The 23,735-nt window shown below is 35.0% G+C and overlaps 1 pseudogene; it reads left to right on the top strand.

Moving 5' to 3' along the window:
- Positions 1-16,459: 16,459 nt before the first annotated feature.
- Positions 16,460-16,610, top strand: LOC131511277 (U2 spliceosomal RNA; annotated as a pseudogene).
- The last annotated feature ends 7,125 nt before the right edge of the window (positions 16,611-23,735 follow it).

Genomic DNA, 23,735 nt, shown 5'->3' on the forward strand with positions numbered 1-23,735 from the left:
TTTTAGATGATCTTATTTTAGCTCATTTTTTCAATTAATCTTTTTTGTATCAAATTCATTCTTTTAACTTCTCAAGGTCAATTAGAATAGTTTTCTCATTTAACTGGCATAACTGGTAGGAGTGAAACTCCTACCTTTAGATTATGTGCAAGTGAATTAATGGGTTATACTCCCTCTCCAGAGTCAGTAAGGAAGATGCTAACGATGATTATTTTAGGAAATAGATAATCCCAATGAATGATGGATATACAAAAGCTCTCTAATGCTGATGATATTTAGTTCTAGCAAAAGCTTATTAAAGCCACTGGTCAAAAGTTGAAGTTTCCCCTGATGTGAGGATTGGAGAGGTGTGGATTCCTTAAGATTAATTAAATTTATTCCTTAGACATTTGTATCTCAATCTCACTTTAGGATATGGAGTTGAGCTAGTCTTATTACCAGATTTTTTCTGCTCAAAGACACCAGAATGATTGTGTTTGTTCCTGTAACTTTATCCTCACTGAACAAAATGACTTACCATATTGTTAATAATGGAGTCCCAGCATAGTTAATAAAATAAATGACATCACAAGTGTCTTGCCTTTTGCTATGCTTATTGGTTCTAGTGTATTTGAAAACAGAGTGAAAAAAAAGAGGCCTAAAATTGTGTACATTATTTCAGCTGCTTAACTTTTTAAAAACACACCCACTAAGTCCCTTCATAGAAATCTGCAAAGTTCATTTCAGTACAATTCACCTGCATTTATGATTTCAGAGTAATCATACTTTAAATAGTTAATAAAGGGTACATATAGCCAAGAAGTTTGAGAAGCATGTATGTGTATGAATCTAACTCTGCAATCCAATGAGGAGTGCAGTCGTTAGAAATGGGGCAAGGTTCATCTATTCAGATTTTGAAAAATCTATCTAATATACAGAGCAACTTAAAATTATACAATGCAAATTAGAGTTGAAACTTGTAGGTCAAACTCTTCATGGATGAAAACTGAAATATATTTTGGGGGTAGGGGTGTCCACATTCACGAAATTTCTATTATAGAGAGGAATCAGCAAATAAGAAATCATATGTGCACATATTTAAAAGTCAGCATTACTATATGCCAAATGAGTGTTTCAGAAACCTCAAAACTTTTTTTTTAATTTTATTTTAAAACTTAACACAGAAAGTCAAAATCTTACTCTAAAATTTTAAGCAACATAAATACATGCATAAAAATAAGATCCAGAAATATGCTACAGCTCTTCTGGAATCATGACACAGTAGCAAATAAATCAGATATATAGCTACATTAATTCGGGTTGCAGTGATTAACAGATTAAGTACATGAATATTATGTTATAAAATTATTGGCACAAAAATTAAGTATTTCAATAGTCAGAAGGGGATACAAGCTAATTTGCAACTCATAGTAATGAGTTCGGAATTAGCTTTATCATGAGAAAGCTATATGCACTAGAAAGGCAATGTAATATAATAAAATAGTGACACAGGGACTCCCTGACATAATAAATCAATGGAAGTGATAGGCACAGTGAGCATTTATTATAAAAGGCTTGTATCCAGAAGAAAAGAGTTAAGCATACTCCAACAGTTTGTTAAATAAATAATAATTGTATAGCAAGTTAAAAAAATCTGAATATGAGGTATAATCTTACATCTGATTCTAGCTTATTTAGGTTTGTTATTTCTATTGAAATGTTGAAATGCTCACAAATTTTAAGTGTATATTAATAGTTGAACTAGAAATTGGAGGACTTAATGGGGATTTAAAGTCAGATATATTTAAAAGCGGATAATTATCTATTTTATTTCTATTTAAACTAAATCAAAGGGAAGGTATGTGCACCATGACTTGCCCTAACAGCACCATACATTGTACATAGCTGACATTCAATAAACAAAATATATTAACTGAATGAATGGATTAAAAAACAGTGCTTCTTTTCTAACACAATTGTATAGCTTTAAGGTTAATGTAGAAATTAACATATATTCTTAATATCTGGCTAGCCCAGTAAAATAAGTATTATTAAAAAGAGTGAACGTTTCCCTTCATTTTTTTTTGCCTCACTCCCTTCATTCTCTTAAATCTTAACCCCTGCCATGCAATGGAGATAGATTCTCATGTTTTGATTAATCTCTGTTAGCTGGCTATTTGACCTGAACTAGTATTAATTAAAAAGCAAATAGAAAGTAACCTGTTTGTTTTTACAAATGTTTTACAAACATTGTCCTGACGCTGGACAATTAGGAATACTCATAAGGTGACAGGAGTTGAAAAACAGCTGTGAGAGACAAGTAACATTTACTATTTAGCTCCATTTTTTGGTTACCCATCCCAGTTTAGAGTGGCAGCTTACCAGTGTTAAATAAGAACTTATCTACATCGAATTTTGGTTAGCAGTCTGAAGTCAGTATGCAGATGTGTTTGTTTGATTGAAAAACAGACAAGAAGAGGAAAGGAAAATAGACTAAAGCCTCAAGATTCCCTCTTTTCTTTCTTCCTCTCTCATCCTTCTTGTAAATTTAGTCTAGTTCTCAACTTAAAGATCATCACCAAAAACATCTTGGATTTCTAGTCTGAGGTATAAAAGAAAAACACAAGTAACTTCTCTTGTTATAACAAGTTCAAATAAACCAAATACAATTAGACAATGATAGAAGATAATTATGGACAATACTGTCACTGTGTAATTTTTCACAATTTTGTCCCATGAAGTTCATCCTGAATTTCTTTCTGTGACAGCTATTTTTTTAAAGCAATGATTTCCAAAATGCAAGAAAGATCATAAAGTCACTTAGATCTGCTTAAAATATTTCTCCATCCTTCTTTCCTGGTTTCACTGATTTTATCAACCAGTCACGTTCAACAGACTTATTTTCTACAGAAATATCTTAAGCGCTTATTTTTTTAAGTCTATTTATTTATTTTGAGAGAGAGAGAGAGAGAGAGAGAGTGAGAGAGAGAGAGTGCCCAAGCAGGGAAGGGGCAGAGAGAGAGAGGGAGAGAACCCCAAGCAGGCTCTGCACTGTCAGCACAGAGCCCAACGTGGAGCTCAAACCCATAAAATGTGAGATCGTGACCTGAGCCAAAATCAAATCTTAATCTACTGAGCCAGATAGGCACCCAGTAGCTTATTTCTCTAACCCAACCAACTAGTATTCATGATTGATAAAGGATTAACCTTTGACTATGTATCAAAATCTATGGCAAGTGAATAAAAATACATAATTATTCTTCAAATAGGAAATCTTTGTCTATATTCAAAATAAAAGGGGCAAACTAACAATCAGGAAAGTAAATTTGATGCACTTAGAGAATTTCAACTGTTAATATTTTAAATTTTGGAAAAATTTAGACCTTTGTTTTAAAATCCAACTAAGAGAGGTGCATCATTATTTAAAGGAATATTGATTAAAAAAGCTTTAATCATTTGTTATGGAAATTGAAATGTGATACTTGGAATGGAGGAAAAACACTAGTCAATAATGCCAATTGAAATATTAGAATAAATTATAATATCTTTTATTTTGCTATTATATCCTGGTGCTATTATCCTGAATCACACATTCGTGAGGCACAATTTATCTTTATGGAGGAGTATGAATTTTCCTAAAATTACAATGCATGTGTTATGATGAATTCTGTCCTCCAGAGGGCAGTGCAGTACAAACTCAGAGGACACAGAGTGTATTAAAAAAAAAAAAACAAAAAAACCAAAACCCTAAACACCAAAAAACCTAGACACCAAATGTTAACCAATTTCATTTTATTCCAGCAATGAGGAAAGCATAGCAAAAACTTTTAGGATCTACTACAATGCCGAAAGTCCTGGCTGTAAGACAGAAAGTATTGCCAATTATCCATCAATTACCCAATTATTTGACCATGTATTATTCAATTCAATTTCATTAATGGAGATGGTTTTAAAAAATAAATTTATTGATTAAATTGATCTTCTATTAGTTTGATATATATCAGTAGATTTTATTTAAGAAGACAGTTGACATAAATAAGTTCTGAGACTCTGCAAAACTTTGCTTCAGGTTGTATGAGTTCCTTAAAAACAAATTATTCCTCTCTATTCCCCCAACACAATAGAAAGTACATACTTGATTTTATGAACTTATTTTTTTCCTGCTTATGGGTCACCAAAAACCTTTTCAAAGCTAAGAGTTAAATCTACTTACAGCAAATTATAAAAGCAAATATAATTTTATACCCTCAAAGATAGTTATTGCAAAACTAAAACCTTTGTACTACTACTGTTGGGACATATTTAACAAATGCCAAGTGATATTAAACTTCAAACTCTGAGCATCCTAGGTGAGAACATTAACCAAGTTCTGATATCATGCTAAAGAATTAACATACTTGCCAGATGCTTTATATACATTATCTTATTTGATCCTTACAACAGTCCCATGATTGGGTACTAGTACCTCCCCATTTTCTAGGTGAGGAAAATGTCATAAAATTATACAACACGGTTAATGTTTCATAGTTATTTGGTGGGAGAATTAGAAAGGAAACCCTGGGGGTACCTAGGTGGCTCAGTGGGTTAAGCATCTGACTTCAGTTCAGGTCATGATCTCACGGTCCATAAGTTCAAGCCCCACTTTGGTCTCTGTGCTGAGAGCGCAGAGCCTGGAGCCTGCTTCAGATTCTGTGTCTCCTCTCTCTCTGCCCCTTCCCTACTCATGCTATGTCTCTCTCAAAAATAAATAAACATTAAAACAATTTTTAAAAAGAAAAGAAAGCCTGATCTTCTAATGTGAAGCAACCTTTTTTTTCTGAGTATAGTTGACACACAATGATACATTAGTTTTAGGTGTACTACAACATAGTGATTCAACTATGTTCACTGTAAGTATAGCTACCGTCTGTCACCATACAATGCTATTGCAACATCATTGACTGTATCCTCTATGCTGTACCTTTTATTCCAGTGACTTATTCATTCCATAACTAGAAACCTATATCTCCCACTTCCCTTCACCCTTTTGCTCACTGCCATCCCCTTCCCTCTGGCAACCATCTAGTTTGTTCTCAGTATTTATAGAACTGATTCTGCTTTTTGTTTGTTTATTCATTTACTTTTTTAGATTTATACATATAAGTGAAATTATACGGTGTTTACCTTTTTCAGCCTGACTTTTTTCACTTAGCATAATACCATCTAGGTTTGTTCATGTTATTGCATATGGCAAGAACTCATCCTTTTTTGGATGGTTGCATAATATGCACACATATATGTGTGTGTTGTGTTGTGTTGTGTGTGTGTGTGTGTGTGTGTGTGTGTGGAGTTATCCATTCATCTATTGATGGCACCTAGAATGCTTCCAAATATTGGCTATTGTAAATAATGCTGCAATAACATAGGGGTGCATATATCTTTTTGAATTGGGGCTATGCTTTTAACCCTTATGCTATTCTGTCTCTCAGTTTGGAGTATTAGTCTTATGGTGTGACTAATATTATACTCCAACCAGTTTTGGTAAGTCCAGTCAGATAAACTTTAATGAAGACATATCACTCTGAAGGTAAATGAGTCACATGTACTGTACCAATTTGTGTTCATAGAAATTTGTGTTTAACAGTGGTTCTCAGAGTGCCATCCCAGTTCACAACATCCTGGGAACTCATTAGAAAGACAATGTCTGGGGATGCCTGGGTGGCTCAGTCAGTTGGCTCAAAACCCCGCTGTCTATTCCCCTCTTGCCCCATATCTGGGAAAGCCATTAGGGAAGCCAAGACGTAGCAAGTTCAAACTACTCAGCAATAATCCCTGTCCTCTAACTACCCTCTAACTATAATAAAAGCAAAACTAGTGTCTCACCTTACTCTGTCAAGTTATTTTCAGTGTGCTGGAGAGTCTACCCTGCTATTCCCCGGAAAATCCCATTATATGTAAAATAAATCTCTTCATACCCTCAGGGTGTGCAGCATTATCAACATAACATATTTAGACCAAATTTTGGGTCCCCTTCCATTCCAGGCAACCACAGACCAGGTTTGAGATCTTTCTGATACACCTCTCCAAATTCATTCATTTGCTACTTGTGAAACAGAAAGTTCACCTGAGATATATGGAAATTAAATTTTTGTTATTTTTTAATCCAATTATCTCCAAAAGTATGACAATACTATAAACTGGAGAGAATTAAAAATTTTAAGGCAGAGCTTATAACAAATATAATAATAAAAATATTTTATATATCTGATAATAAAAATATTTTATATACCTGATAAGGGGTTAATATCCAAAATATAGAAAGAACTCATATTTAGTACACACATACTTAACAATAATAAAAAAACTGTTATAACAAAATGGACACAGGATGTGAATAGACATTTGTCCAAAGAAAACATATAGACGGCCAACGGGAACATGAAAAGATGTTCACCATAACTAATTATTAGGGAAATGCAATGTAAATTAAAACCACAATGAATCCTCATACGTATTACAATGGGTATTATCAAACAGACAGGAAATAACAAGTGTTGAAGAAAATGTTGAGAAAAGGGAACCCTTGCACACTGTTGGTGGAAATGTAAATTGGTGCAGTCACTATGGAAAACATTATGGAGATTCCTCACAAAATAAAATCTACCATATGATCCCGCTATTCCATTTTTGGGTATGTATCTGAAGAATATGCACACTAATTCAAAAATACATATACACTCATCTATTCATTGCAGCATTACTTACAATAGCCAAGATATGGAAACAACCTAACCATGGATGAATGGGTAAAGAGGAGATATCTCTGTATCTATCTATCTATCTATCTAATCTAATCTAATCTATCTAATGAGTACTACTCCTCAGTAAAGAAAAATGAAATCTTGCCAATTGTGACAACACTGATGGACCTTATGTGTATTATACTAAGCAAAATAAGTCAGATGGAGAAAGACAAATGCCATATGATTTCACTTATATGTGGAATCTAAAAATCAAAAAAAAAAAAAATGAACAAACAAAATAATACAAAACAAACTCATAGAAGACACTGATGGTTACCAAATGGGAAGGGGATTGGGAGTCAGTGAAATAGGTTCGTCAATAGGTAGGAAAGAGGGTCAATTTTATGGTTACGGATTATAAGCAGACTATTGGTGGTGATCACTTTGTAGTGCATACAGATATCAAGTTATAATGTTATATACTAATTTATATGTTATGAAATTTATGTTACATTCCAATTTTAACTTCAATAATAACAAAAAGGATCAAAAATTTCTTTAAAGAAGCCTCACAAGAATCCATTTTCACAGCTAAATCTTCTAGTAAGCTTTAAATATTCTTTGATAGAAGACTCCCATCCTAATTTGCCTCCATTTTCAGAGATTTACTTTGTGGATAAGGACTTAGAAGACAGAGAACCAAAGTGAAGAATTCTTGCTGAAAGACTTTGACCTTGAATCTAATCTCTGCATCTGACCATAGACTTAAATACAGGAACTAGAAGAGGAACATGTTAAAGAATACCACAAGAATATTCAAATTCAGAATGTGGGAAATTTTACAGCACAAATGACCCAATTTATTCAGCAAACACTTGGCATTAAAAGGAGAGAGGGAATTGTTATCAATCAATATGTAGTATATACAGATAATGAAGTATTATTCTATCTTCAAAATGAAGGAACTCCTGCCATATGCAACAACATGGATGAGCCTTGAGGACATTATAACAAATGAAAAGAATCAGCCACAGAACAAATACTACATGATTCAACTGATAACAAGTATCTAATGAAGGGTAGAATATGCCACCCTGAAAAATACATCATTGGCATAAGGATTACTTATGATTATTTTGAGAAACAGCAAATACAGGAAGGAGAAGCTCTGAAAACAGAATAGAAGTTACCCTTTTTTAAGGGAAGTTTACATGTATAAAGCAAATCTCCATTTCTAAGGATGTCTTCCTTCATGCTAAGGAAGAGCAGACTCTAAATCCTAGGAAAATTTTTTTAATGGAGAAGGCATCAATCTAGATCTGCATAACAAACCTTGCTTTTGTTTATATAATTTTCTTGGTAACCTCCAGGTTACCCATAACTGGGTTTCCTGTCCTTCGCCCATCCAATCTTTCTCTCCCAGTTTTCCTTTTTTTTGTCTTTAGCTGAAGATAGTATTTAAGATGATGGATTAGGCTAACTCTTAAAATTACTTACTTTTCCCTGGGTCTCTCCCATGTGTACATTAGGTACACATGTTAATAAACTTCTGTTCAATTTTCTATTGTTAATCTATCTTTTATTACAAGGGTATAAGCTAAAAACTCAGGAGGGTAAAGGGAAAATTATTATTCCTCCTCATACACTAAAAAAGTCAAAAACTGAGGGTAGAATAGTGGTTGGCAGAACTTAGTTTGGCAGGTGGGTGGGGTGGGGTGGGCTGGGGGTGGGTGGGTGGGGATTACTATCCAGTAGGTATAAAGTTTCAGTAATGCAAGATGATTAAATTGTAGAGATCTGTTCATTGTACCTATAGTTAACAAAATGGTATTATATATTAAAATTTTGTTGAGGCGCCTGGGTGGCCCAGTCAGTTAAGCATCCAACTTCTGCTCAAGTCATGATCTCACTGTTTGTGAGTTTGAGCCCCTTGTCAGGCTCTGTGTTGACAGCTTGGAGCCTGGAGCCTGCTTCAGATTCTGTGCCTCCCTCTCTCTCTGCCCCTCTCCCACTTGCACTCTCTCTCTCTCTCTCTCTCTCTCACTCTCAAAAATAAATAAACATTAATTTTTTTAAATTTTGTTAAATGAGTAGATTTCATGTTAAGTGTTCTTACCAAAACTTAATCTTTTTAATATATATATATATATATATATATATATATATATATATATAGGGGCACATTAAATAAATGCTATTTGCATCTTGCATGAATTTTTATTTAAACTAGCCAACTGTAAGAAGATAATTTTGAGACAACCAGGAAAAATTGAAAAGGGACTGAATATTAAATAATAAGAATTATTGTTGTGATAATGATATTGTTTTTTTTTTAAATCCTTATCTGTTAGAGATTCATAGTGAAGTACTCATAAATGAAATAACAGTATGGTGAGACTTGGCTTAACATATTCTATTCAAATAACAAAGAGAGATGAAGGATGTTGATCTTTTTTGAGGCTGAGTGAGAAGTATGTGGATTTTTATCATTACCTACTTTTGAATATGTTTGAAAATGTCCATAATTAGAGATTAAACAAACAAACAAACAAACAAAAGACCCCTGGTTGACAGAACTCTTTGTAAATATGGCAAACTTATTAAAAAATGAACTATAAGTATGAACTTTATCGACAAAATGTTCTCAGTATATCATATCATTCCTAACGTCTAGTGAATTCAAATAATATGAAGGTGCAATAATTAAAAACTTAAAGTAGACTTATCTTTGTTCACAAGACAATGGAAATGAGCAAAACACACGGAGCTGATGTTAGTAAAGTAATAGTTTATTCCAAGTCACGGGATTTGAGAATCTAGATGAGAAGGATTGTTAAATTCAAAATTAGAAGCCATTATTACCACAGACAGTCTGCTTCTTCTCTAAAAACAAAAGGAGAAGAAGGGGGGATGAAGAGAGGAGAAAAGGAAAGAGAAGCAGAAAAAAAAAAAAAAAAAAGCTGGCATTACAAAGCCATCTGTTCATATCCCAAGCTGTTTACCTGGCTTTTTGCACTGCTTGTCAGAAAAGCATTTGTGTATTCGCACCATGGTGTGAGGGTCAGGCTACCCACCTGGTGTTAGTGACCCCATGGTTATTTGTCTTCTGTAGCTAAATTTTTAGCTCATATCAACTTGGGACTTGGAGAATTCGGCTATCCAGCCTTGCTATCTAAGCCATCTAGCTCCTTAGGGAGACATCCCCTCTTCCATGTCTCAGGTCCAACTCTGGGGTTCTTGCTAATTCAGAACTGACAGTACAAAATGTTGATTTGCATGTTACTCATAAATAACTTAGCCAGTATATTTTATATGTTTACTGATACGCTGCAGTATTTTCTATACATCAGCCTGAATTTAAAGGGCTGAAACTAATTCTAGCCATACAAAATTTATTGTTCTTATAGTTGTTATTGTTTCTGTTGGCTTGACCGTTTCTTTTTTGGTGGGATGAATACTAATGGATATTGTCCAAGATAATGTTACTTTAAATCTAATTCCATGCTTTACTAAGTCTTATTAAAATAAATACCCATGGGTTTATTTCTTTGCCAATTCAATTCAGTGCTACTGCAAAGAGTACCTCATACACGCCTAACTTGGTACTAAGTTAATAGGAATAAGATTATTGAGACATGATCTCTCTTGAGAAGCTTATAGGTCATCTTCTTGGGATCAGGTTGATGGTGGGACATGGTAGAAAACAGCCATGTAAATGTTGGAGAAGAAGAATTTTACTTTCCCCTTCAAGGTTCTTCTCCCTGGTCTAAATGAAATTAGCACGAAACAGATTAACAGGAAAAAAGTCTAATTACGTGTGTATGGATGCCCAATAATAAAATTGAGACCCAAGAAATGACCAAGGCATACAGTTTATATAAACTTTAGAGAAAATAAATCTGTGAAATATTGACACGAGAAATAAAATTATGTTATGCAGCTTCAATTAGTAAGGAATTCTAAACAGAATTTGGACTGGGATAGTAAATCAATAAAAGTAACAAAGTTTGTTCACATAGGTTTCTTTGGCCTTGAATTCCCTATCTTTGATAACAAGGATGACTCTCTATCATGTGGTACATGGTGGGTACTTTTCACATGTGAGATTTCTTTCCTACTTTCTGGAGACAAAGGAGGGTGAAAAATGTCCTGTTTACTTGGCTGTTTAAGTAGTCTTCAAATAATCAATATGCCAAAGTGGCATTTTTGGGGCAGCCTGCCCTGAGCCCCAACATAAACAAACAACTGTAGTAGAATACAAGAAGTATGTCCCAGGAATAGTGCAGATAATATATAAATAAATACACAAGATTTACAAGTATCAATGTATTATAAAGGTCCTATAACCTTTGGCAAATGAGGTAAAAAGAACAAATGTCCCAAAGCTTCAGAAGGCATACATTGTTCCCATAAATACATTTGAATAAAAAGTTACAGCTGTAATGTAGAATATGGTATCCACTGGCCATATGTGGCTATCTAAATTTAAATTAATTAAAATTACATAAAATAAAAAGATTAGTTTCTTATTGGCACTAGCCATATTTGAAGTTCTTATAGTTATATGCAGTTATTGGTTACCGTACTGAATAGCACAGGGAATTTCCATCATTGTACAAAGTTCTATTGGACAGCACTCGTTTACAGTGCCAAGATTTGTAACAGTTGCTCTCAGAGTCTAATGTACATATGAATTACCTGGGTATCTTGTTTAAAGGTTAATTCTGATTAAGAAGGTCTGGAGTGGGACCTGAGATTCTGCATTGCTAACAAGCTCCAGGATGACACTGACATTACTGGTACATGCACCATACTTTGAGTAGAAAGGGTCTACCTTATTCCATTAGCACTAACAAAAATGTAATGTGCCAAAGGGACTGTTTCAGCCCTCCTTTGCTCTGAAGGAATATTTCTTTTGATACATGGAAAACGTTAGATGATTACCATGCTCTTAATAGAAAGAGTTTTTTTCCTCTAAAGTCTTCAAGGTTATAGTCTACAATTCAATCATATCCATTATAAGGTCTAGAAGTCCCTACATCTAAAAAAACTTTAGTCTTGAAACATAAAGTGTAACAAAAATATCTGTGCTTTAACTACACACAATCCATATCCTTCCCCTCTTATTCTTGGTATTCATGAATCTATAAACAAATCAAACAGGTCCTAAATCATTTTTAAATTAAATTAAATTGAAATTTACTTATCCATTTGTAAATAATTCTACTATATTTAACTACTGCTCTAATAATGCCACATGCAGTTTTTTCTTTTGATTGCTTCATTTCAAAGCTTTCCTTCTCTACGTATTTTTTCTAGTTATTATAACTATAAGGGATTTCATGAGAAAAAATAATTTAAACTTAAATAGGGGACTCACTCTTGTTCCAATAAATAGGGTTGTTATTATTATTTAGGACAGCATGAAAAATGAAAATAGCCCTAATTCCTTGACACTAAAAGAATGTATGCCACTTCAATTCCTGTTCCCGTTTACTGTCTCATTAAATCCAACTGGGAAGTACCATTCCAATGTCAATTCAATACATCCCTTTCCCTAAAACAGATCAGGCATAATGTCAGTCCTCTATTTAGTATTTCAGTGCTGACATTGCTCTCTGGAAAATTCTTAATTACAGTTTGATGTTGCACATGAAATGTTGCCTCTAATCCCATGCAAAAACAAAAACAAAACAAAAAAAAACAAACAAAAACAAAACAATATGATCAAAACTGGGAACCTTTTCATTCTTTTTTTTTTACTTTGAAAGTATGTAAACATTTAACTCCTCCATAATCTCTTAGAGACATTCTAGTTTCCTCACATTCGACCTCAATGACTTGACATTATTAACTTAAATAGCCCATGTAATACTATATGCCTAAGGAAAAATAGTTTTACTAACCATTGAATCACAGGGAATTTATAAAGTTGTCTTATGTATTTCTCATCTCTACTGAAACTATCCAGATTAAAAAGCTAACACAAAAAGGAATCTTGTTTCCTACGAATACGCTTAAAAGATAATCCATTAGCCACTCTTTCAAATTGCTAACTGGCCAGTTAGAATCTTCCTGGTCCTATAATTTACTGATTTGGGCAGAATACTCTGAAGAGGAAAGAGTGAGTGTTCAGTTGAATAGCTAGACTGGGGAAGGTTAGGAAGTTTGCAGACCAAACTTCCTATGCTTATATTTGTCCACCTGAAACCATGGCACAAAGAGTTCCACTTTATTTGTTTCTGAACAGGCCATCTTAGTATGAAAATAAAGGGGAACAGTGATAATGGCAAGGCATAATGGAAGAGAGACCAGAGGTGGTGGGGAGCAAGCATGCAAGCAAGCAAGAAAACAAACAAAACTCCTTGAAAAGTATATCTTTGTAGGTGAAAAAAAAAAAAAAAAAAAACAACAACAACAACTGAGAATCAAGTGATTTACTAAGTTAGGTTCCCTGAGTAGTATGCTTTTTGTTCTTGAGAATGGGTAAAAGAGAAGGTCTGAAATTGGTAGAATTCCCCTTCTCTACCTGTGTTTGCTTGCTATTGTTTCAATGCATATTAATCATTTTATAAAACAAATAATTCTTGAAAGAGTATAATTTTAAAAATGATTGACTGTAATTTGTGATGCAGGGAGATGCTCTGTCAAGTTGACTGACTCACTAAAGGAGGTAAGGGTTCTTTACAATAAATTGTTATCAGAAAGCAGAACATGCAACAAAATGCTTGCCTCCTTCAGTGAATGACCTGGTTTGACAACCAGAGAACATAGAACAAGTGTGGATCAGCAATGATGATTTCCAGTATGATCTAATAATTTTTATATTAAGGGTACTTGTGAGCTACAATATTGATAATTTGGGGATTACAGTTGTCTTTTTTTTCCCTTGAGAAATGCCAGCTAGTAGGTTTCATAGCTGGTTCTTCTATGCAACTTAGCATCTGCACATAGTTTGATTTGAAGAGTTTCTCACGTTTCTACCTAGCCAAAAGGAATTTTCCTACTTATCTATCAAGGTGCTGCTTTACTTCCCCATTTCAGGAGTTTCATGATAAAGGAAAAGTTTACTTAGAAAACAAGGAGGGAGGCTCTCCATAGATATGATGAGATAGCCAAGATGTTTGGCTAAGATCCTGAAGCCAAAACCTATGTTTTTGAGAAAGATAAGAAAAGAGAAGAGGGGGTAAAAACCTTTTTCTTTATTATTAGCAAAGGGCTTTAACCCAAACTCCCATATATTGATAACTGGCTTAGATCACTTGAGAGATACCTGGTTTACATTTACTGATATGTGTTTTCAGTTCATTAACTTGTGCCTAAAAGACTTGGATGGTGACTTCTTTTTCTTGAGTGACAATCTGAATCCTGCCTAGCTTTCTCAAAACAGGCAGGAAGCCTCTCCCAAATAGGAAGTAGTAGCCTTAGTGTAATTTCACCTTACCTTACCAAGAGAGTGTAAAAAAATGTAATGAACAGTCATGTATAAATACTTTTTTGGATATACATTTTAACTTACTTAGGCAAACATCTAGAAATGGAGATGCTGGATCATATGGTAAGTATATATTTAATCTTTAAAAAATACTGCCAAACTGTTTTCTAAAGTCATTGTGCCATTTAATTAACCACATCGGCAGTGTAGAGAGTTCCAATTGCTCCATATCTTCAACAACACTTGTTATATTAAGTGGTATTTGGCAACAGATGAATGATTAGACACATTTTGTTTATTTATATAATGACAACTAGTCAGTAACAAAAGGAAATAATCTACTGAAACAAAACAACATGGATATATCTAAAAAACATTCTGCTAGATGAAAGAACCCAAACACAAAGGGACACACAGTACATGATTCCATATCTTTGACGTATTAAAACAGTCAGAACTAATCTATAGTAACAAAAAGCATATCACTGATTATCTGAGGCAGAAGGTATGTGGTGCATGGAGGGGAGGGGATGACTGGAATGGAAGGGCACAAGGGAACTTGGGTTGTTAAAAATATTCTATATCTTGAACGATACAATAGTTACACAGGGACACACAAATGTCAAAACTTAATCAAACTGTATATTTAAAAGCAGCATATTAATTTATATACATTATATCTCAAAAAAGTTTTTAAATATCTAAAGAAAATCAATCTAGATCTGAAAGTAAAAAATGAGAAGCCAAAAGAAAAAATAAGTGTCAGAAAAAAAAAATGCTTCATCTTGTAGCAGAGTGGGCCCCAAGGACTCTTGAACTTCCTCTCCTCATATGTGGTATGGGGAAGGGAAGCCTAAGCTGTCACAAAGCCAACTCTGTCAGTATCAGTAGACAAGATGGTTGCCTTTGGCTACTATGGTAGGGAAGGCTCTAAGAAGGGTAGGAGGGAAAACTACGAAATCAGCTTCCTCTAGTTCACACATTTGCTTTGTCTGAACCTAGTGGCATTAAACTCTTCCACTGGCATTGTTTGTTCTTTTTGGTTTTAAATATTTAAAAACTTATGCTACTTGATTCCACACTGCTGTTCGCATTGTTTGGACTAATCACTTTAACCAGTATCTCTCCTTGGTCCTTTTTTTTTGTGTGTGTGCAATTTCTCAATTTGTCTTTTGGGATATGACAAAAGATCCTTGAAAATCTCTCTGCCATTAGTATATTCAAATGTCTATTTTCCTAAGGTGCCGATAATGCAAATCTAGTAATATACATTTTTACTATGACTAAAAACAAAAATTAGGGCTTAAGATGAGGGAATTTACAGTTACAGTCTTGAAATCATTCTTACCTTTAGCTAGAAAATATTGAGAAATATTTAGTTGTATACAGTTTAGAAATGCCTTTTCAGAAATACTCTTTCAGAAATAAATCTTAATTGAACACAGAAAATGAAGTTAAACAGATTTATATTTATTATATCAAGAAACAAGTATAAAATATTGACCATATATTTATATATTCACTAAAGGATACTATTTTCTGTGTCATTTGTGGTCTATTTACTCAAAGCACATGTGTGTATATGTATAAATATTCTTTTTGCATTTGTAAGTATCTAAATACGGACACATTTCCAACATAACATTATTTGGACTTAACGATTATTTTCCAGTGTGCCTGGAAAATTACTTAAGATTAGAAAAAAACACTATTGATCCTTGTTCTCCTACTTCAGATTCTTAATTTTTCCTTGCATAATACTTCAAGTAATGAAGTGAAAGGAAGAATTATTTTAGTTTCAAGCTCACCCTATTCAAAGAATTTTAAATCTAAGAATATCTAATTATTAAAACTCATCTTTAATAACTCTATGTATCTTTATATATATATATGAATCTTATAATTATATATATAATATATATCTCTTATAATTTTGTATATATAATATATATACATATATGTATACAAATATATACAAAATATATATATATACAAATATATATATATATATATATATATATATATATATATATATATAAATTATATATATATTTTATACCAGTTCTCATTTTTCTTAAATGACATATAAATATCAAGTGATTGTAGTGGTGCCTGGGTGGATCAGTGGGTTAAGTGTCTGATTCTTGATCTCAGCTCAAGACATGATCTCACAGTTCATGAAATCAAGCCCTGCATCAGGCTTTTTGTTGTCATGCAGAGTCTGCCTGGGATTCCCTCTCTCCCTCTCTCTCTGCCCCTTCCTCCCTCTCTCTCTCTTTCCCTCTCTCTCTCAAAATAAATAAACTTTAAAAAGTTTAATTTTATCGCTTCTCGGCCTTTTGGCTAAGATCAAGTGTAAAAAGTTTAACTTTATTATTTATCAATTATTTGCTAAATAAGGTGGTATTGCTTGCATTATTTATTTCTAGTTCTGTCATTTTTCTTGGAAAGTCTAAGACTTGAAGAAATAAAAAAAAGAGAAACGGTGTATTTTCCCCCTCTACCCAAATACAACCCAATCTTGATGACCGCTTAATGTTGTACCTGTTTTATGTACATATTATTTAATTATTTGAGCTTTGTGGGGACACTGAAGAAGAAGAAAGAAGGAGGAAAATATAAAGACAACATATAACCACAAATAAAGAAAACTCTGAGTCAACCATCTTTGCGTAGATCAAAGAATAAGAAATTTACCACCTAGACATGTCATTAAACTACAATGATTAAGAAATAGAAGAATTGGAGGGAGGAGCCAAGATGGCAGAACAGCATAGAAGTTTTTTGTGTTTCGTGTCCATGAAATACAGCCAGACCAACACTAAACCATCCAGCACACCTAGAGAACTGATCTGAGGATTAACACAACAATCTGCACAACCTGAACCATAGAATTCAGCAGGTATGTGGCATGGAGAGGTGAGCTTGAGGAGAGAGAGGCTGCAGTGGGCAGGGAGCCACTTTTGTGGGTGGAGAGAGGATGGAGACCAGGGGAAGAATACGGGAAAAGCACCCCTTCCCAAAAGCAGCTGGACATAAAGTAGAAAATTGGAAACAACCATAGGGACTAAACTAAAAATGGAGAAAGGAGAAAGGAGAGGGTTTAAATTCCATTAAGACTGTAAACAAGGGGAGCACAGAGTCTGCAGCTCTGCAGCTTGATACCTGGAGATGCTCTGCTGGGAAGGGAAAATCCCCAGGAGCGGAGTGGGGTCCAGGAGGTTCTTGGGTCACACGGGAAAAAGCGGTTCCACTCTTGGAAGGACATTTGGTAGAGACTGTTGAGGCCACCTGGTCCCAGCAGACCCCAGAGAACAGCCACATTCGCTGGTGCTGGAACAAGGTCATTAATGTTGAAGCCTGGTGTCAGATGTGTGTTGTGATTTTCCATAATCCCTGAAACGCTGTTGCTATACTTTTTCTCAAACTTTTTCTGGGGCTAGCTGGCACCTGGCCACAGTCTCAGGGCACTGGCAGCAGCAGGGTTCAGCAAGCGTTCCTGGGTACAGCCGACATTTGGCCATTGCTCAGTGAGACCCCCCTGCGGAGGGGCAGAAAAGGTCAAAGCCACAGTCCTTCAGAAGTAAGGTGTCAGGGGAGGGGGGGAAAGAAGTAAGGGGCCAGGGAAAACAGCCACATCTGAGACAAAACTTGGGAAAGAGGTACTGCCTGTGGCTTGGTCATGGACAGTGAAAAAGTGGGGAGTGGACAAAAGCTGAAGACAGAGGACAGGTGCACAATTGCTGATAAGGGAAAACAGAGTTCTGATACTAGAGATTGGGTAGCTGGGTGACGCCATTTTCACTGCTCCAGTGCATGCACATAAGCACCTAGGAGCACCACAACACTCCACCCCAAGGCTAGCAGCTCCATCTAGTGGAGAACGGAGCCATTACACTAAGCCCCCCCCCGCCAACTGGGCCAACCTTGCTCTTGAAGAACACAGGTCTCACCACCTGCTTAGTTTATGGACTATAAAGTGCTTCATAGTCTGACTTCTGGGGAAAATGAAGTAATTTCAGTCCTATTTCAATCTGTTAGTAGGTCCATCTATTCGATTTTCTTTCTTTCTTTTTTTTCTCTTTTTCACTTCTTTTTTTTTCTTGAGTACAGAAAGAGAAAAAAATCATATTTTTAAAATTTTTATTAAAAATATTTTTCTTTAATTTTTTTCTACTCCCATCATTTCATTTTAGTCTACTTCAGTGTATTCAATTTTTCAAATTTCAAATGATCTCCTTTATTTTTCCTTTCCCCCTTTTTTCTCTAATCTATCAAATCACTTTCTACATCCAGACCAAAACACACCTAGCATCTAGCATCATTTATTTGCTTTTGTGTGTGTGTGTGCATTTAATTTTTAATATTTTTTAATTTTAATTTTTTTAATTTTAAAATTTCTACCTCATTAATCCCTTTTATCCCTTCAAAATGACTAAATGAATGAATTCACCTCAAAAGAAAGAGCACGAAGAAACGACAGCCAGAGATTTAACCAACACAGATACAAGCAAGATGTCTGAACCAGAATTTAGAATCACGATAATAAGAATACTAGCTGCAGTTGAAAATAGATTAGAATCCCTTTCTGTGGAGGCAAAAGAATTAAAAACTAGTCAGGATGAAATAAAAAGTGCTATAACTGAGTTGCAATCACAGATGGATGCTTTGGCAGCAAGGATGGATGAGGCAGAACAGAGAATCAGTGATAGACAGGACAAACTTATGGAGAATAATGAAGCAGAAAAAAAGAGGGAGATTAAGGCAAAAGAGCACGATTTAAGAATTAGAGAAATCAGTGACTCATTAAAAAGGAACAACATCAGAATCATAGGGGTCCCAGAAGAGGAAGAGGGAGAAATAGGGGTAGAAGGATTATGTGAGCAAATCATAGCAGAAAACTTTCTTAACCTGGGGAAAGACACAGACATCAAAATCCAGGAAGCACAGGGGCGCCTGGGTGGCTCAGTCGGTTAAGCGTCCGACTTTGGCTCAGGTCACGATCTCGCGGTATGTGAGTTCGAGCCCCGCATCGGGCTCTGTGCTGACTGCTCAGAGCCTGGAGCCCGTTTCAGATTCTGTGTTTCCCTCTCTCTCTGACCCTCCCCCGTTCATGCTCTGTCTCTCTCTGTCTCAAAAATAAATGTTAAAAAAAAAATTAAAAAAAAAAAAATCCAGGAAGCACAGAGGACCCCCATTATATAAAACAAAAACCGACCATCAACAAGCATCTCATAGTCAAATTCACAAAATACTCAGGCAAGGAGAGAATCATGAAAGCAGCAACGGAAAAAAAGTCCCTAACCAAGAAGGGAAGACAGATCAGGTTTGCACCAGACCTATCCACAGAAACTTGGCAGGCCAGAAAGGAGTGGCAGGATATATTCAATGTGCTGAATCAGAAAAATATGCAGCCAAGAATCTATCCACGAAGGCTGTCATTCAAAACAGAAGGAGAGATAAAAAGTTTCCCAGACAAACAAAAATGAAAGGAGTTTGTGACCACTAAACCAGCCCTGCAAGAAATTTTAAGGGGGACTCTCTCAGGGGAGAAAAGATGAAAATATAAATAAATAAATAAATAAATAAATAAATAAATAAATAAATACAAAAGCAACGAAGATTATAAAGGACCAGATAACACCACCAGAAACTCCAACTCTACAAGCATCATAATGGCAATAAATTTATATCTTTCAGTACTCACTCTAAATGTCAATGGACTCAATGCCCCAATCAAAAGACATAGGGTAACAGAATGGATAAGAAAACAAGATCCATCTATGTGCTGTTTACAAGAGACCCACTTTAGACCTAAAGACACCTTCAGATTGAAAATAAGGGGATGGAGAACCATCTATCATGCTAATGATCAACAAAAGAAAGCTGGAGTAGCCATACTTATATCAGACAATCTAGACTTTAAAATAAAGACTGTATCAAGAGATGCAGAAAGGCATTATATCATAATCAAGAAGTCTATCCACCAAGAAGACCTAACAATTGTAAACATTTATGCACCAAATGTGAGGGCACCCAAATATATGAATCAATCAATCACAAAAATAAAGAAACTCATTGATAGTAAAACCATAATAGTAGGAGACTTCAACACCACACTCACAGCAATGGACAGATCATCTAGTCAAAAAAAATCAACAAGGAAACAATGGCTTTGAATGACACACTGGACCAGATGGACCTAACAGATATATACAGAACATTTCATCCTAAAGAAGCAGAATATACATTCTTCTCCAGTGCACATGGAACATTCTCCAGAATAGACCATATACTGGGACACAAATCAGCCCTAAGTAAGTACAAAAAGATCGTGATCATACCCTGCATATTTTCAGACCACAACACTATGAAACTCGAAATCAACCACAAGAAAAAATTTGGAAAAGTAACAAATAGTTGGAGACTGAAGAACATCCTACTAAAGAATGAATGGCCTAACCAACAAGTTACAGAGGAAATTAAAAAGTATATGGAAGCCAATGAAAATGATAACACCACAACCCAAAACCTCTGGGGTGCAGCAAAGGCGGTCATAAGAGGAAAGTATATAGCAATCCAGGCCTTCCTAAAGAAGGAAGAAAGATCTCAGATACACAACCTAACCTTACACCTTAAGGAGCTGGAAAAAGAATGGCAAATAAAACCCAAAACCAGCAGAAGACAGGAAATCATAAAGATTAGAGCAGAAATTAACGCTATTGAAACCAAAAAAAAAAAAAAAAAAAAAAAAAAAAAAAAAAAAAAAAAAGTAGAACAGATCAATGAAACCAGAAGCTGGTTCTTTGAAAGAATTAAATTGATAAACCACTAGCCAGTTTGATAAAAAAGAAAAAGGAAAGGACCCAAATAAATAAAATCAAGAATGAAAGGGAGAGATCACAACCAACACTGCAGAAATAAAAACAATAATAAGAGAATATCATGAGCAATTATATGCCAATAAAATGGGCAGTCTGGAAGAAATGGAAAAATTCCTAGAAACATATATACTACCAAAACTGAAACAGGAAAAAATAGAAAATTTGAATAGACCCATAACCAGTAAGAAAATCAAATTATTAATCAAAAATCTGCCAAAAAACAAGAGTCCAGGGCCAGATGGCTTTCCAGGGGAATTCTATATATGAAACATTTAAGGAAGAGCTAACATCTATTCTCTTGAAGCTGTTTGAAAAAATAGAAATGGAAGGAAAACTTCCAAACTTTCTATGAAACCAGCATTACCTTGATTCCAAAACCAGACAGAGACCACACTAAAATGGAGAACTATAGACCAATTTCCCTGATTAACATGGATGCAAAAATCCTCAACAAGATATTAGCCAATCGGATCCAACAATACATTAAAAAAATTATTCACCACAACCAAGTGGCATTTACACCTGCAATGCAGGGCTGGTTCAATATCACTATTAATGTGATTCATCACATCCATAAAAGAAAGGACAAGAACCATATGATCCTCTCAATAGATGCAGATAAAGCATTTGACCAAATACAGCATCCTTTCTTGATAAAAACCCTCAAGAAAGTAGGCATAGAAGGAGCATACGTCGAGATCATAAAAGCCATATATGAACGACCCAATGCTAATATCATCCTCAATGGGGAAAAACTGAGAGCTTTCCCCCTAAGGTCAGCAACAAGACAGGAATGTCCACTCTCACCACTATTGGAAGTTTTAGCCTCTGCACTCAGACAACACAAAGAAATAAAAGGCATCCAAATCAGCCAGGAGGAGGTCAAACTTTCACTCTTCACAGATGACATGATACTCTATATGGAAAACCCAAAAGATTCCACCAAAAAACTGCTAGAATTGTTTCATGAATTCAGCAAAGTTGCAGGATATAAAATCAACACACAGAAATCAGTTGTATACCTATACACCAACAATGAAGCGACAGAAAGAGAAATCAAGGAATCAATCCCATTTACAGTTGCACCAAAACCCATAAAATACCTAGGAATAAATCTAACTAAAGAGGTGAAAAATCTACACACTGAAAACTATGGAAAGTTTATGAAAGGAAGAATATACAGAAAAATGGAAAAAGATTCCATGCTTCTGGATAGGAAGAACAAAGATTGTTAAAATGTCGATACTACCCAAAGCAATCTACATATTTATTGCAATCCCTATCAAAGTAACACCAGCATTCTTCACAGAGCTAGAACAAATAATCCTAAAATTTGTATGGAACCAGAAAAGACCCCAAATAGCCAAAGCAATCTTGAAAAAGAAAACCAAAGCAGGAGGCATCACAATCCCAGACTTTAAGCTATATTACAAAGCTGTAATCATCAAGACAGTATGGTACTGGCACAAGAACAGACACTCAGATCCATGGAACAGAATAGAGAACCCAGAAATGGACCCACAAATGTATGGCCAATTCATCTTTGGCAGAGCAGGAAAGAATATCCAGTGGAATAAAGACAGTCTCTTCAGCAAATGGTGCTGGGAAAACTGGACAGCAACATGCAGAAGAATGAACCTGGACCACTTTCTTACACCATACACAAAAATAAACTCAAAATGGATGAAAGACCTCAATGTAAGACAGGAAGCCATCAAAATCCTTGAGGAGAAAGTAGGCAAAAACCTCTTTGATCTTGGCCACAGCAACTTCTTACTCAACACGTCTCTGGAGGCAAGGGACACAAAAGCAAAAATGAACTACTGGGACCTCATCAAAATAAAAAGCTTTTGCACAGCAAAGGAAACAATCAGCAAAACTAAAAGGCAACTGACAGAATGGGAGCAGATATTTGGAAATGACATATCAGATAAAGGGTTTGTATCCAAAATCTATAAAGAACTTATCACTCAACACCCAAAAAACAAATAATCCAGTGAAGAAATGGACAAGAGACATGAATAGACACTTCTCCAAAGAAGACATCCAGATGGCCAACTGACACATGAAAAAATGCTCAACTTCACTCATCATCAGGGATATACAAATCAAAACCACAATGAGATACCACCTTACACCTGTCAGAGTGGCTAACATTAACAACTCAGGCAACAACAGATGTTGGCAAGGATGCGGAGAAAGAGGATCTCTTTTGCATTGTTGGTGGGAATGCAAGCTGGTGCAGTCACTCTGGAAAACAGTATGGAGATTCCTCAAAAAACTAAAAATAGAACTACTGTATGACCCAGCAATTGCACTACTAGGCATTTATCTAAGGGATACAGGTGTGCTCTTTTGAAGGGACACATGCACCCCCATGTTTACAGCAGCACTATCAACAATAGCCAAAGTACGGAAAGAGCCCAAATGTCCATCAATGGATGAATGGATAAAGAAGAAGTGGTATAAATATACATATATATATATACATACACACACACACACACACACACACACACACACACAATGGAGTATTACTTGGTAATCAAAAAGAATGAAATCTTGCAATTTGCAACCACGTGTATGGAACTGGGGGGTATTATGCTAAGTGAAATGAGTCAGTCAGAGAAAGACAAAAATCTTATGACTTCACTCATATGAGGACTTTAAGAGACAAAACAGATGAACATAAGGGAAGGGAAACAAAAATAATAT

The sequence above is a fragment of the Neofelis nebulosa genome, chromosome 4 (assembly GCF_028018385.1).
Source record: "Neofelis nebulosa isolate mNeoNeb1 chromosome 4, mNeoNeb1.pri, whole genome shotgun sequence".
Lineage (NCBI taxonomy): Eukaryota > Metazoa > Chordata > Mammalia > Carnivora > Felidae > Neofelis > Neofelis nebulosa.